Genomic DNA, 15,126 nt, shown 5'->3' on the forward strand with positions numbered 1-15,126 from the left:
AGTAGAGCTTGTAATAAATGTATGTCCAAATACGTGCTTACACGTGGTTTTATTTGATATCCACTTGTAAATCATTAACCTGCCCATCACTGGATGAAGAAGGATCAGTATTGCTTAAGACAGGCTAGGTGGAGTGTTTTTGGAATACAAATTAGTAGCATGGATGGATGTATTTGGAGATAATAGAACTGTTTTTTGTCTTATAAAACTATCAAAATTAATAAATTTCTGTGTAAAGTAAAAAAATAAAATTTAAAAGTAGAGAGTTACATTTTAAGTAGGGAGAGGGACAGGGGGTTTCATTTTTGGCAAACCTGAATATATTGAAAACAGGCTATTATTGATCATTTAAGAAACTCCAAACAACTTAGGGACCACTGGCCTTAATCTATACAGTTCTATAAAAGGACCTAGCTGTTATTCTTCTCATCATCATTTTGTTCATCATCTAAACATTCTTTAATGATTAGAATCTAGTATTCAGGTTTGATTGGTAGAAGAGCTTTCCAAAAAAAAAAAAAAGAAAAGGTAGAGAAAATGTATTTTAGCTCTAGGCATGGTGTACTTTCTCTTCCCCCTGATTTCAAATTATATGATCCTTATTAATGTGCTGCTTTGAAGTAACTCACTGAAAATAATGCTAAATAAAATATCGTATTTTTTTAATAAGTCATTTACATTCATGATTTCCAACAGGGAAGTAATGCCTTTGTGTTTTTCAAATATTCAAAGACATAAAATTGCATGTCTAGGGCCTGGGTAATAGGTAATCTGATATAAATTGCCTGGCCCTTAAATTTCTTTGTGTAAGTCTTCTACTTAAGAAATTAGTTCTTGCAGGGTGGGAAAGTAAAATAAAAAATAATCTAAATAATGTGAGATTAAGAGCTGAATGTGTAACCTTAAAAACATAACTTTCTAAACTGCTACTCCCTAACTCTGGATTCCAATCCCTTTAGTCGTTTTTCTTTGCATAACAATATCACAATTTCTAAATGTAGTTGATTGGTACTGAGATGATTTAAAGGAAGTTTTTTTGCTTAATGTGGTTGATTGTGTTAAATTCTTTCTTTTGTTTACCCAGCTAAGATGTGAATTAAAAGAGTGGAAAATAGATCAGTTTGTATTTTCATATCCCTCATTTCTAATTCGAGTCAGAAAAATAATTTCAGCCTCACTTGACACTTCTCCTATTATTTAAACATGACTAAACACTCGAATGTTGGAATTATAGTCAGGTGGGGACTTTATTGGACTTAATTCAAGAGTCTGACATTGTCAGACACATGGTTTGGATTAGTATAACACATCACAATCTGGCCTTGGTGTTCTTGCTTATTGCCTCATTCCAGTAGACAGAAAATGAGGAGAGGGGAGAGAAATGTGTAGTTGTAAATCCTGAGAGTGTGAAATGATCATCTAATTTCACAGAAACCTAAGAAAATGAATAACAAGGAAATGAGAACACTAGACATAAAACATGACCTCTTATCCTTCCTCTTCCCATCATATCAGATCTTTGCCCCCACAACTCTAGGGAAACAATTATGGGAAATGCTACCATTATTCCCTTTGATTCCAGATGCAGTGGGCTGCTCTATGTCTAGTTACTCAAGCCAGTTTACATTAATTTTTTGTTGTTGTTGTTACAGAGAGATGTTTATTTATTTTTGTTATTCTTTTTTTAATAAATTTATTTTTTATTGGTGTTCAATTTACCAACATACAGAAAAACATCCAGTGCTCATCCCGTCAAGTGCCCCCCTCAGTGCCCATCACCCATTCACCCCCACCCCTGCCCTCCTCCCCTTCCACCACCCCTAGTTCATTTCCCAGAGTTAGGAGTCTTTATGTTCTGTCTCCCTTTCTGATATTTCCCACACATTTATTCTCCCTTCCCTTATATTCCCTTTCACTATTATTTATATTCCCCAAATGAATGAGAACATATAATGTTTGTCCTTCTCCGATTGACTTACTTCACTCAGCATAATACCCTCCAGTTCCATCCACGTCGAAGCAAATGTGGGTATTTGTCATTTCTAATGGCTGAGGAATATTCCATTGTATACATAAACCACATCTTCTTTATCCATTCATCTGTCGATGGACACCGAGGCTCCTTCCACAGTTTGGCTATTATGGTCATTGCTGCTATAAACATCAGGGTGCAGGTGTCCCGGTGTTTCACTGCATCTGTATCTCTGGGGTAAATCCCCAGCAGTGCAATTGCTGGGTCAGGGCAGGTCTATTTTTAACTCTTTGAGGAACCTCCACACAGTTTTCCAGAGTGGCTGCACCAGTTCACATTCCCACCAACAGTGTAAGAGGGTTCCCTTTTCTCCACATCCTCTCCAACATTTGTGGTTTCCTGCCTTGTTAATGTTCCCCATTCTCACTGTTGTGAGGTGGTATCTCATTGTGGTTCTGATTTGTATTTCCCTGAAGGCAAGTGATGTGGAGCATTTTCTCAGTGCATGTTGGCCATGTCTATGTCTTCCTCTGTGAGATTTCTCTTCATGTGTTTTTCCCATTTCATGATTGGATTATTTGTTTCTTTGCTGTTGAGTTTAATAAGTTCTTTATAGATCTTGGAAACTAGCCCTTTATCTGATATGTCATTTGCAAATATCTTCTCCCATTCTGTAGGTTGTCTTTTGGTTTTGTTGACTGTATCCTTTGCTGTGCAAAAGCTTCTTATCTTGATGAAGTCCCAATAGTTCATTTTTGCTTTTGTTTCTTTTGCCTTCGTGGATGTATCTTGCAAGAAGTTACTGTGGCCGAGTTCAAAAAGGGTGTTGCCTGTGTTCTCCTCTAGGATTTTGATGGAATCTTGTCTCACATTTAGATCTTTCATCCATTTTGAGTTTATCTTTGTGTATGGTGAAAGAGAGTGGTCTAGTTTCATTCTTCTGCATGTGGATGTCCAATTTTCCCAGCACCATTTATTGAAGAGACTGTCTTTCTTCCAATGGATAGTCTTTCCTCCTTTATCGAATATTAGTTGACCATAAAGTTGAGGGTCCACTTCTGGATTCTCTATTCTGTTCCATTGATCTATGAGTCTGTTTTGGTGCCAGTACCACACTGTCTTGATGACCACAGCTTTGTAGTACAACCTGAAATCTGGCATTGTGATGCCCCCAGATATGGTTTTCTTTTTAAAATTCCCCTGGCTATTCGGGGTCTTTTCTGATTCCACACAAATCTTAAAATAATTTGTTCTAACTCTCTGAAGAAAGTCCATGGTATTTCGATAGGGATTGCATTAAACGTGTATATTGCCCTGGGTAACATTGACATTTTCACAATATTAATTCTGCCAATCCATGAGCATGGAATATTTTTCCATCTCTTTGTGTCTTCCTCAATTTCTTTCAGAAGTGTTCTCTAGTTTTTAGGGTATAGATCCTTTACATCTTTGGTTAGGTTTATTCCTAGGTATCTTATGCTTTTGGGTGTAATTGTAAATGGGATTGCCTCCTCAATTTCTCTTTCTTCAGTCTCATTGTTAGTGTATAGAAATGCCATTGAGGGGGATCCCTGGGTGGCGCAGCGGTTTGGCGCCTGCCTTTGGCCCAGGACGTGATCCTGGTAGACCCGGGATCGAATCCCATGTCGGGCTCCCGGTGCGTGGAGCCTGCTTCTCCCTCTGCCTGTGTCTCTGCGCCTCTCTCTCTATGTGTGACTATCATAAATAAATAAAAAAATAAAAATAAAAAAAATTTAGAAATGCCACTGATTTCTGGGCATTGATTTTGTATCCTGCCACGCTACCAAATTGCTGTATGAGTTCTACCAATCTTGGTGTGGAGTCTTCTGGGTTTTCTATGTAGAGTATCATGTCATTGGCAAAGAGGGAGAGTTTGACTTCTTCTTTCCCAATTTGAATGCCTTTAATGTCTTTTTGTTGTCTGATTGCTGAGGCTAGGACTTCCAGTACTATGTTGAATAGCAGTGGTGAGAGTGGACATCCCTGTCTTGTTCCTGATCTTAGGGGAAAGGCTCCCAGTGCTTCCCCATTGAGAATGATATTTGCTGTGGGCTTTTCGTAGATGGCTTTTAAGATGTCGAGGAATGTTCCCTCTATCCCTACACTCTGAAGAGTTTTGATCAGGAATGGATGCTGTATTTTGTCAAATGCTTTCTCTGCATCTAATGAGAGGATCTTATGGTTCTTGGTTTTTCTCTTGCTGATATGATCAATCACATTGATTGTTTTACGAGTGTTGAACCAGCCTTGTGTCCCGGGATTAATTTCTTATTTGAAGGCATTCTTTGCTGGATCTCTGCCTGCCTAGGAAATGCAGGAAGAGATCCAGCAAATTGCTTCCCATTGTCATCCCTTGGGTCCTTTGTCAGCTCCTTTTACTCTACATTGTATAATAATGATGTTATGATGGTTCTTACCTTACACTTAGTCTCTTCTTCTTCACCATATTTTCCTGAGTAGTCTCATTCATCCCCTTTATTTCAATGTCTACCCATATAATCATGACTTCTTCTGCTGTGTACTTTTTTCAAAATTTTAGAGCCATAGAGAAACATCTAGAGTAAGGTATACTGAAAATTTCCAGCCAGATACCCAAAAGGCATGTGAATGTTAGAACTATCAAAAATCAACCCACTGTCTTTCCCTTTCCCCAATCAAAACTAAACAGGTAAATCTTCCTAATTCTATCCTTGTTTCTCAGTAAATCCCAGCATGAGTTACCCCTCTCCCAAGATCACCAGAAGCAACAAAGAGATCTGAAAATTTTCTCATACTGTTTTCTCTTTTCCTCCCACTTTTAGTTTGTGATAAAATCTTATACTATTTCATTCCCATATATCTCTGATCAGTTAATTATCACCTCTCATTTTTGGGTTTCTTTCTTACTTGATTTTCACCTAATCTGTTTCTCCTTTTCTAATATATGTATCCACGTTGCTGAGTGAGAATGCTTTGCAACCCCATTACATTAACATAACCACTTTGTATAAATAAACAGATCTCTCCCTCTGGACACCTTTTTTACCATTATCTTTCAACTTTACAAAAGTCCAAACAGGCCCATGTATGTTCATTTACCATGTTTCCAAGTCCAAAATTCTCCTTCCATCACCTTCTCAATGAATCATTATTTGACCTCCACTGTCTCATTGTCCCTGATGGAATTAACCATGCCTTTTTCCATACACTTATGAACAGGCTCTCTCTGGCGACTATAATAATGTGCTGAATGTTTTTCCCTTTGTAGAATTTAAGAGGGGTAGACTTTTAGACTCTGAATAGGGATGGGCCTTACTGGTCTTCCATCCCTAGGGCACTGCACATCGCTAAGTAGCAATTGCACATATAGCTGTTGGATAAAAGAATAAATATAACTACACCAATAAATAATGTTGAAGAGAAAAGGTGAAAGCTCTTTCCAGTGTCTACCACCACGCTAAGTGCCTTAAGTATACTAAATGATTATTAAACTTAGGAGAAGTTATATAGAGTTATAGATGTCCTTATCTTTTTCCAGGGAAGTAACTGGCTCATATGATTAAGTTATCCTTGGTTCCTCAGTCAATGCATACTTTCAACACATGTACAATGCTGTCGCTCTTTGTTAAGAATCAGTGCAATTTGTCACACTGAATGGGATATTTTATCATTTCTTTGAAAATAAGCATATTTTGCAAAATCCCACAAATCTTCTATGTTCACCAAGTGAGCACCTATCAATAGTGTATTATTGTTTTGAACAGCAGAGTCACAATAATGGAGTAATATAAAAATATTTAAATTAAAGCAGGTTAAATTTACATTACTTCGTTTGTGTTAACCAAAATATCAGTAGTGTATAAAATTGGCTTTTTTTTTTTTTTTTTGGTAGAGTCAGGGAGAGAGGAAGAGAGACTCTTAAGCAGGCTCCACACTAGGCTCAGTCTCACAACCCTGAAATCATGACCTGGGCCAGAATCAAGAATCAGTTGCTAACCTGACTGAGCCAACCTAAGCACCCCTGTAAAACGGACTTCTCGACTGTAAGATGTGTTTCCATTAGTTGCTAAGATCTAATTATTCTTAAATCTTAAATCATTAGCTATGTTTGTCACTGTAGATTTTTCTAAGTACATTTTTAAAAGAAATTATTTCATGTGATTATGTAGATTAGGTTTTAGAACCTAATATATTTGCTCCTTGAAGATAGGATATTTTCTTGGTTCATCACTTGTAGAAAGGTTTGTTCCTTCTCTATCCCAATGTTATACTTAGCTTACTTGTTTCTTGCAGCCGTGCAAACTGATGAATATGATGTTAGTTCTATATTTATTATGGTGATGTATTAAATATTGGTTGAAAATAATTGGATCTTTTTTGAAGTTTTAGACTACTAGACATTAAAGAAACTTCTTTATCTTCATGATTGAAGGATGAATTGTTTAAATAGCATAGGCCCTATTGTTTGAGGCTTATCTTTCCAAATTGGACAGTTTACAATTACATAAGACATCTCCCTTTTACCTGTATAGGAAATAATAGTGGAGTGAATTTCTTTGAACTCTCATTCATTCATTCATTCATTCATTAAATGAATTAACGTGTTCCCTAGATCTCTAGTATTGAATTAGAACCTAAATTGCCAACAGTAAATACAATAATGTTCTGAACTAAGAGTTTACAATTTCAGAAAACTATCATGAAAACTGTTAAAATATCTTGTCTAAGGTCACATCTTAGACAAGATACTTATCACTACATTTAGTAGTGAGACTAAAATTAAGTCTACATTACTCTTAAGTTTATTCTCTTAAACAGCCTCCAAGATGTTTATATCATTAACATATCATCAACTCTCTGAATTGGCAACCGACATACCACGATGCTGTTTCAGAAAGTTTCAAGATTGGTATTAGTATATGTTTCCTCCCCATAGGAAGAAGTAAGTATAATATGTAATTAATATTTTCATTCAATTTGCAATCTATTTGGGGGCAATCATTTCCATAGTAAATGTTGTAAATAGAATTTGTATGTATCCATCCCTTATTTTTAAGGGCATCAACATTCACTGAGTTGTACAAGTCATAACGCTGAGAATGTCCCTACATTTATCCTTCATCTCAAGCTCTCCATCCAGATGCTTACAAGGTCTTCTCTTTGACCTGTAAACATGTCAATTCTGCTGCATTTGGCCTAACATCAATGTCATATTTTCATTAGGTCTTGCTTGGATCACTGTGCATATGCTTGATTGATTCCTCTGCCTATAGTTTATTTTCCCTCCCTCTCATTTCTCCCCTACCTCTGCCTGGATGGTTAATTATTTAGTATTTTTAGGAAACTCTTCTCTTGTCACTCCCCTTCTTGAAGTTCTCCAGCTGTCTTCATAGCCAGGCTCTGGGGACCTCTAAGACCCCATCTATAGATCAACAGTTTCTGAGGCTCACCCAATATCAGAACACTCACATTCTCAGACCTCTACATTACTTCAAGATTTGGAAATCTACATATATTCTCTTTGCCTGAAATGCCTTAATCCCTATTATTATTCAAGACTTAGTTGTTTGTTTTAACATTTTAACTAATCTCTACACTCAACATGGGGCCTGACCTCACAACCCCTATGATCAAGAGTTGCTCGCTCCACCAACTGAACCAGCCAGGCATCCCTCTAGGCTTAGATTTAATATCAAGTTATAAAGCCTTTTTGAAATTTTCTTGGGAAAATCAACTGTCCAGCTTCCCATACCATCATTACACACACTAATTTCTGTTACACTTTTCAAATTCCTTCACAATTGTGTTTCAATTCATTTATTATTTGAACAGATGTGAGATAGGCATCTAATGCATTCGCAGTACTACACTAAGCACTGAGGTTAAGGCTATAATTTGTTTCTGTCTCCCTGGTTGGATTCCATAGGGACAGAGTTCACAGAAAACATTTTGTGTGTACCTCATACCTATGACTTACAGTAAGAAGGTAAGAAGAAATGCATGTTGTGTGAATGACCACCTTAAATATACGTTGTCAGAAGATTTCTTTTCAGCATGGGCTAAAGTAGTTAGAAAAGGGTACTTTTCATTATTATTGCATGTGATCTTGAACTATTTTACAAAGTATTTAAAGTAGTAACTAGTAAACTGAGTAATCTAGTAATACTATTAGGCTTGTGTAGAAAACAAGAAAAAAAAAATCAGTCCAGCTACCAGGATGTTCTAATATACTGTTAAGCGATAGAAGTCTGATAATGGTGAGGGTGGGGCAGAATGAATGAATCAACATGTTACTTTAAAAAAGAAAAAAACAAGGCTTGGTGACAGTGTGTTGAAGGAAAAGAAAAATCAAGGATGTCTTAAAATTTTCTAGTATTTTTGGTGGGAAAAGACAGGGTGGGAAATGAAGTGTATTGAAGAAAGATGAGTTTATTTGAAGAATTTGAAGTAAATTCATTTGAAATTGCTGGTGAATATTTGAGAAGGGTAATTTAAGACGTCAAGTTGGAAATGTGCATTTGCTGAACACCATGATAGTCATGTTACTTAATGTCATAAGAATAGGTAGAGAGAGAAGTTCCTCTATCATACCTCTGCATCCTCTAGAAACGTGTGCACGCTACATTAAAATTGATATCTCTATTTCCATATGGTTGGTATGGCTAATGGTAGCAGAAATGATGAAGGCTAGGAGAAAAAGAGTCTGCGTTTTCCTCATGCAAAACCCACACATGAAGGGAAAGATCTTATTGCTTCTCTAATTCTACTGGACCATGACCAGCATGAGCCTCTGTGACTCTTCCCAAATTCATCAAAGTGCAAACCTAAGCTTAAATTTATTATTTCCAAGTTTGATTTAAAAGCTTTCCTTTTTAACTCTGACACACTATACTGTGGCTTAAATATTTAAGCACAGGCTCTTTCTAAGATCGAGAGGGGAAACACACACACACACACACACACATACACACACACATCAAAAGTGGCTAATGTTTAATTCAATGAGGTAAGCTTTCTCAAACTCTAAAGCTTATGTGAAGCTGTTTTGAATTTCTTCAAGCGTCTTTTATCTGTAAATCAGGATAGAAATTTAAAAAAGAAAATACGTAGTAATTCTTAAAATTGGAAATGAGTCCTCTCAGAGTGTTCTTTGGTTTCTGACTTGAAAGAAACAGATAAATGGCAATTGTTTATTTATTTCTACATGAATGCAACATGTTCAAATTCCAAAAGGTTTAGGCAGCTTTTCTTATGCCTTATATAAAGATTTAGAGGACTTATTATTCAGGCCAACCAAGGTTTGGCCTGCTTGAAAAATAAGGCAGTGTGTGTGTGTGTGTGTGTGTGTGTCTGTGTGTGCATGTGTGTGTGTGCATGTGTATTACTTTGAAAACTGCAAAATAGGGATGCCCGGGGGGCTCAGTGGTTGAGCATCTTCTTTTGGTTCAGGTCATGATCCCAGGGTCCTGGGATCAAGTCACACATCGGGCTCCCCACAGGGAGCCTGCTTCTCCCTCTGCGTGTCTCTGCCTCTCTATGCCTTGTATGAATAAAACAATACAATCTTAAAAAAAAAAAAAAAGGAAACTGCAAGATAGTGACACTTAAAATGGTTGGATAGACAAATTCCCCCCAACCCACTCATAAATGATAGGGATTACTCTTAGGTTCTCACTAGAAGAAGGATCTTCCCTGGATGAAAATGTTTATAATTTCCTTGGAGGAAAATAATCTCAGTATGTAAAATTTTCTAACATTGGATTCTTTTTTTCCTTTTTCATGTTAGTTGCCAAAGCCACGCCTTTCCGGGCCTTCACTAAGTGATCCCAATACTTTGTCTCTGAAATAGAATTTTAAAACATTGAGATATTGGAGGAATCTCAGTGGAGTGATTCAAGAGGATTTGAAAGCTCAGATTGTCACAAACACTCAGATAGTAATAACTTTGTAAGGTGACAGTAACTAGGGTTATCATGGGGATCATCTTGTAACGTATAAAAATATTGAATCACTATGTTGTGCACCTAAAACTAATAGGATATTATATGTCCATTATATTTCAATAAAAATAATTCAGATAGTAATACCAGTCAGTGGTAATAAAGTCATGGCAGTCATTGTGATAATGTGATAATTATGATTACATTGCCTGTTGTAATGCTGGATGAATCACATAAAATTACCATTGTGGCTTTTGGCAAGTTGCATACCATCTCCAAAACTTACATAAATGATCCTTAAAATATGATCATCCACATACTGTGGATGTAACATTTAAATAAGATAACACATACAACTGTTTTAATATAATGCCTAGCATATACGAAGCACATAGCAAGGCATTCCTTATTCTTTCCTCAACTTTTGTCCTCTTTCTTGACCTTGTATGTGCTAATTTATCTTCTTCAAGACCTGGGGTAATTATGGCTTATAAGAATACCTTTTTCTATAACATTTTATTCAGTCTGTTTATATTCTAATCTTTTTTCTTTAAGAAAGTATGTGCCTGTGATCTTTTTATTTTTTATTTTTGAATATTCTTTTACTGCTTTTAGCATGGCTAGCTTTTTTTTTTCACCTTTCCTTAAATAAATCTTCTTACTGTCTTAGGCAGAACCTCCAATATAAAGTAGTCCTCTCATAATCGAGGTAATTATTGCCTGTTATTATCTATCACCGTGTCCTCCATAGATTTAGAACTTAGGACAGTTCACTTGAACATTTCAGGAGCAGTTAAGCTCCTACAAGAATATAATAAATGCTCAATTATTCAGTAATTTTAAAAAACTGTTTCTTATTTGCTTTTTCTACTATTTGGTAAGTTCTTCAGGGGGAGGGACATGTTCATTTTTTTCACCACTATATCCTGAGAGCCTAGCACAAAGCATATACTTTATAAAACTCAATGCATATCTGTTAAATTGTTAAATCATTAAATGAATGTGTGTTCATAAAATCAGGTGATTTTACCCGTAGCATTGTCACTTATTGAAAAAACATCATATGATTGTAAAGATTGTATCATCAGTGATAATATTTTATAACATTTGAGGGCTATGCAGCAATATGAGAGACTTTTTGTATGAATTAGATACAGTAATTAAGTATGCTTTGTATACATGTTACTTTTCACTATAAGAGATTATTCACCCCTAACAAATTAATTTTTAGGATTAGCTTTTGGAATATACACTCATATGGGAATATTCAAGTACCATAAATTGTGTACGTCAATGTGATACTGAAGATGCAATTATCCCCCAGCTATTAATGTTTTCCAACAAATTGATTATTCAAAGACCTATATATCAGCAAATTTTTTAACAGCAAATTTAAATTTTTAAACATTTAAAAACTGTTGCATTTCTGGGCAATATGGGAAATATAAAAACAAGTTAGGCTATGGATTACCTCTACACAATTCTTCAACGTTAATGGATTGGACCTAAGGCTAGCATCCCAGCAGTCTACCACATTCCTGATGTAATTATTTCGCATGTTGGACTCAGCCAAGGCACTCTGTTATAATCTACTATGTGAACACACTGTATGAAATAGAGAACATAGGGGGTTTTTTTGTTTGCTTATTTTCGGTTATGTTTTTGCTTAGCTAGGACTTTGATGATAAATACTTCTCATTACAATGTGGCATTTTACTCTGACTTCTAACCCTCTGCTGTTCACTTACTAGAAGAAAGGGAATAAATATATCTAGTTTCAGAGCAGAGTTTAATAATGACAGACATTCTTCTAAAACTTAGGTAATAGGGTTAATACATTCCTTCTTTAAAACATAGAGATAGGAATTTCCTTTCATCTTCCTCCTTCTGGATATGAAGGACTGAGGAGGGACAATTCATAGTCTTGATTTTCAGTAATCATTTTTGTGAATAATTGTAGATTTTCAGAAAACCTTCCAAGACTGTACAGAGAATTAATAGTCCCTTCACCCAGTTTTCCTTAATGTTGACATTTATATAACTACAATGTGTTTGTCAAAATTAACAAATGAATGTTGGCCCAGTACTACTAATTAAATTCTAGAATTCATTTAGATTTCACCAGTCTCCACTAGTGTCTTTTTCTGTTATTCCCAAATCCTTACCAGGATAACACATGCACTTAGTCAACATGTCTCCTTTGGGTCATCAGAAGCTAGGGTTTGGGAGTGGATGTTATTCAACAGCACAGTCTCATGTCTGGCCCAAAAAACACATGACAAGATCAAATCCTTGTAACTTGGCTATGAATTAGCTGTAAAAACTTTTTTCTAACCAGTCAAGAAGTTAAAGCAGTTTGATAGGAGTTGTTATAAATGGAAATAATCCCACCAAAGGAAAGAGATCACTTAAATAGACATATGTCTCTGATAGAAATTGGATTTGTAGATACAAACCTTCCCACATAAAAACCATGGGCCCAGATCACTTTACTGGTAAATTCTACTCAGCATTGCAGAAATTATAGTATCACTTCTACTCAAACACTTCATAAGTCATCTGTAAGACGAGCATTTTCCATATACCAAATCAGAAAATGACACTAGAAGAGTACAGTACTCCAAACCAATATCCCTTAAGAACAGATGAAAATATCCTTAACAAAATATTGGTAAACTGAAACACATCATAAGATAGAATCATCACAACATGACTAAGTGTGATGTATCTCAGGAATGCAACATTGGTTTTACATTTTTATTTTTTTGGTTTTATATTTTTTAAATCAAACTATGTCTTTCACTAAATCAGCAAAGTACAATAAAGAAGAGAGAAGAAAACAATGTGATGATCTCAATAGATGCAAAAAAGCATTCAATACACATTTTTAAAACTCTCAATAAATTAGGAATATGAAGGAACTTTCTCAAGGGCATCCATGAAAAACTAAACAACAAAACACGGAGGCACTCTAGCATCATATTTAGTAATGAAAGATGGAACACTTTCTCTCTAGAAATGGAGATGAAGCAAGTATATTTGCTTTCACCAATCTTCTTTAGTGTTTTACTGAAAGTCCCAGACAAGCACAGTAGGGCAAGTAAAAAAAAAAAAAAAAAGTCATATATATTGGAAAGAAAGAAGCAAAACTTGTTTATTAACATTTTTCCCTTAGGAAGTCCTCAGGAATGTACAAAAACAATCTTTAGGGAGTTTTAAATGAGTTTAGCATGGTTTATAGAAAGCAAGATCAATATAGAAAAATCAACTGCATTTCTATTTTTAATAATGAAGGGGAAATTAAAAAATAAAAATATTCATAATGGCTTACAAAATATGAAATATTTAAGAATGAATTCAAGAAAATATTTTTCTTATTATTTATGTATTAACCTTTCTTCACATATGTATTTACACAAGATAGATTTCTACAAGTGGAATGTCCAAAGCACAAATTGAGTACATTTTTAAGTTTTGATAAATTTGACCAAAATGGCATCATAAATACAATTTTCTCACATAGAACTCTGCCAGTATATGAGAACAACCCCTTCTCCATATTCTTGTCAGCACTGGTTATTAAAGTGTTATATGTTTAATGGTATTTATGAATATAAGTTTTATGTTGTGTATTGAATTGTATCCCCCACCCCTCAAATTCATATGTTGAAGTCCTAACCCCCTAGTACCTCAGAATGTGAGTATTTGGAAATAGGGTTGTTACATAGTCCAAAACGAATGCTGTCATTATAAAAAGAAGTTTGAATGTGGGCATACACACAGGACATCATGTGAAGACAAAAGCAGAGTTGAGGGTGATGCAGAAGAAGCCAAGGAACACCAAGGACTTGCAGCAAGTTACCAGATGTTATAATAGAGGCAAGGAACAGATTTTCTCTCATAGTCTTGGAAGGCATCAACTTTGCTGACCACTTGATATCTGACTTCCATCTCCCAGAACTGTGAGACAGTATATTCCTGTTGTTTGAACCCCCCTCAGGTCATACTACTTTGTTACTGCAGCCCCGGCAAAGTAATAAAATGAGAAAACAGACAAACAAAACTCCTTTGATCTACATATTTATGTAAGTGATTAGTTGAGCTTTGTTTTAAATGTTATTGACATGAGTCTGTCTTCTATGAATTTCCCGTTCATGTCATCTCTACTGATAATATCGAAGGACACTTTGATGAACTCTATTCTTAGTTTTAACAGCTGCTCAGAGTCTCTCTGATTTTTGAGACAGGGTTGTCGTGCTTTTGTGGATAAAAGATTATTTCATTTGTGTTTTTGCCTCCTCCTTTGAAATATCGATACCCTGTATTTTCATTCAGATAGCACTTGCCAAAATTGTAGTTATTTGTGTCTGGAGTCTCCCCATGTATCAGCTTAATGGTGGTGGCAACTGGTCTTTCTAGTTTAGCACTATAGTCACAGTGCATAACGTATTTCCTGACACACAGCAGGTGCTCAAGGATATTTGTTGAATGCAATAATATACTAAGAAAGAAACTAATCTAATCTATCAGGAGCAGCAACAAATTGCAGGGCAAAGAGTTATGTGACTGGAGTTGTGGTTTTACTCTACTTATTCTACAGTTTGTAGGATAAAAAGGAAGTCCAAAATATATCTAATGCCTAACTGAAAATGTAAATCTCAACCCTATTGATAATATTCTTAATTTTTGCGTAAATGAGAAAGCAAGAAGTGAATTTTCACCCTAACTTTATATAATTTTACACTTCTACAGAAAATATAAATTTTTGGCAGAAATGCGAAACCTAAATATATGAATCTCTTTTTCTTTTTAATTAAATGTTACATATTTACCTTCAGCATTTGCTGCTATTATCACATTCTATGGGCTCACGAACTAATTGTTTCTCAACCTTGAAGGAGGATACTCAAAGCAATGACCTTAGTGTATATTTCCCTGGGGTAAGTAACAAGCCATTCAGGGTTAGTTTTGCTCATTTCCCAGTGTTGAGTTCATTGCCATGCCTACCACAGTATTCAATATCACAAGCTAATGGCAGGAGACCATTGGAAGTAATATGAAGATCAGATGAAATCACCTAAGAGTGTGACAAAGCATACCATATGTTACAATTTCCGTTTTGAAATTGTACCAGGAATTGAAAATACCAGGAATATGAAGCCAGAATGAGATTGCCAGGCCTTTAGGGTTGCCAATTCTTGGAATATAAATTAA

This window comes from Canis lupus, chromosome 28, assembly GCF_048164855.1.
Source record: "Canis lupus baileyi chromosome 28, mCanLup2.hap1, whole genome shotgun sequence".
In the NCBI taxonomy this organism is placed as follows: Eukaryota; Metazoa; Chordata; class Mammalia; order Carnivora; family Canidae; genus Canis; species Canis lupus.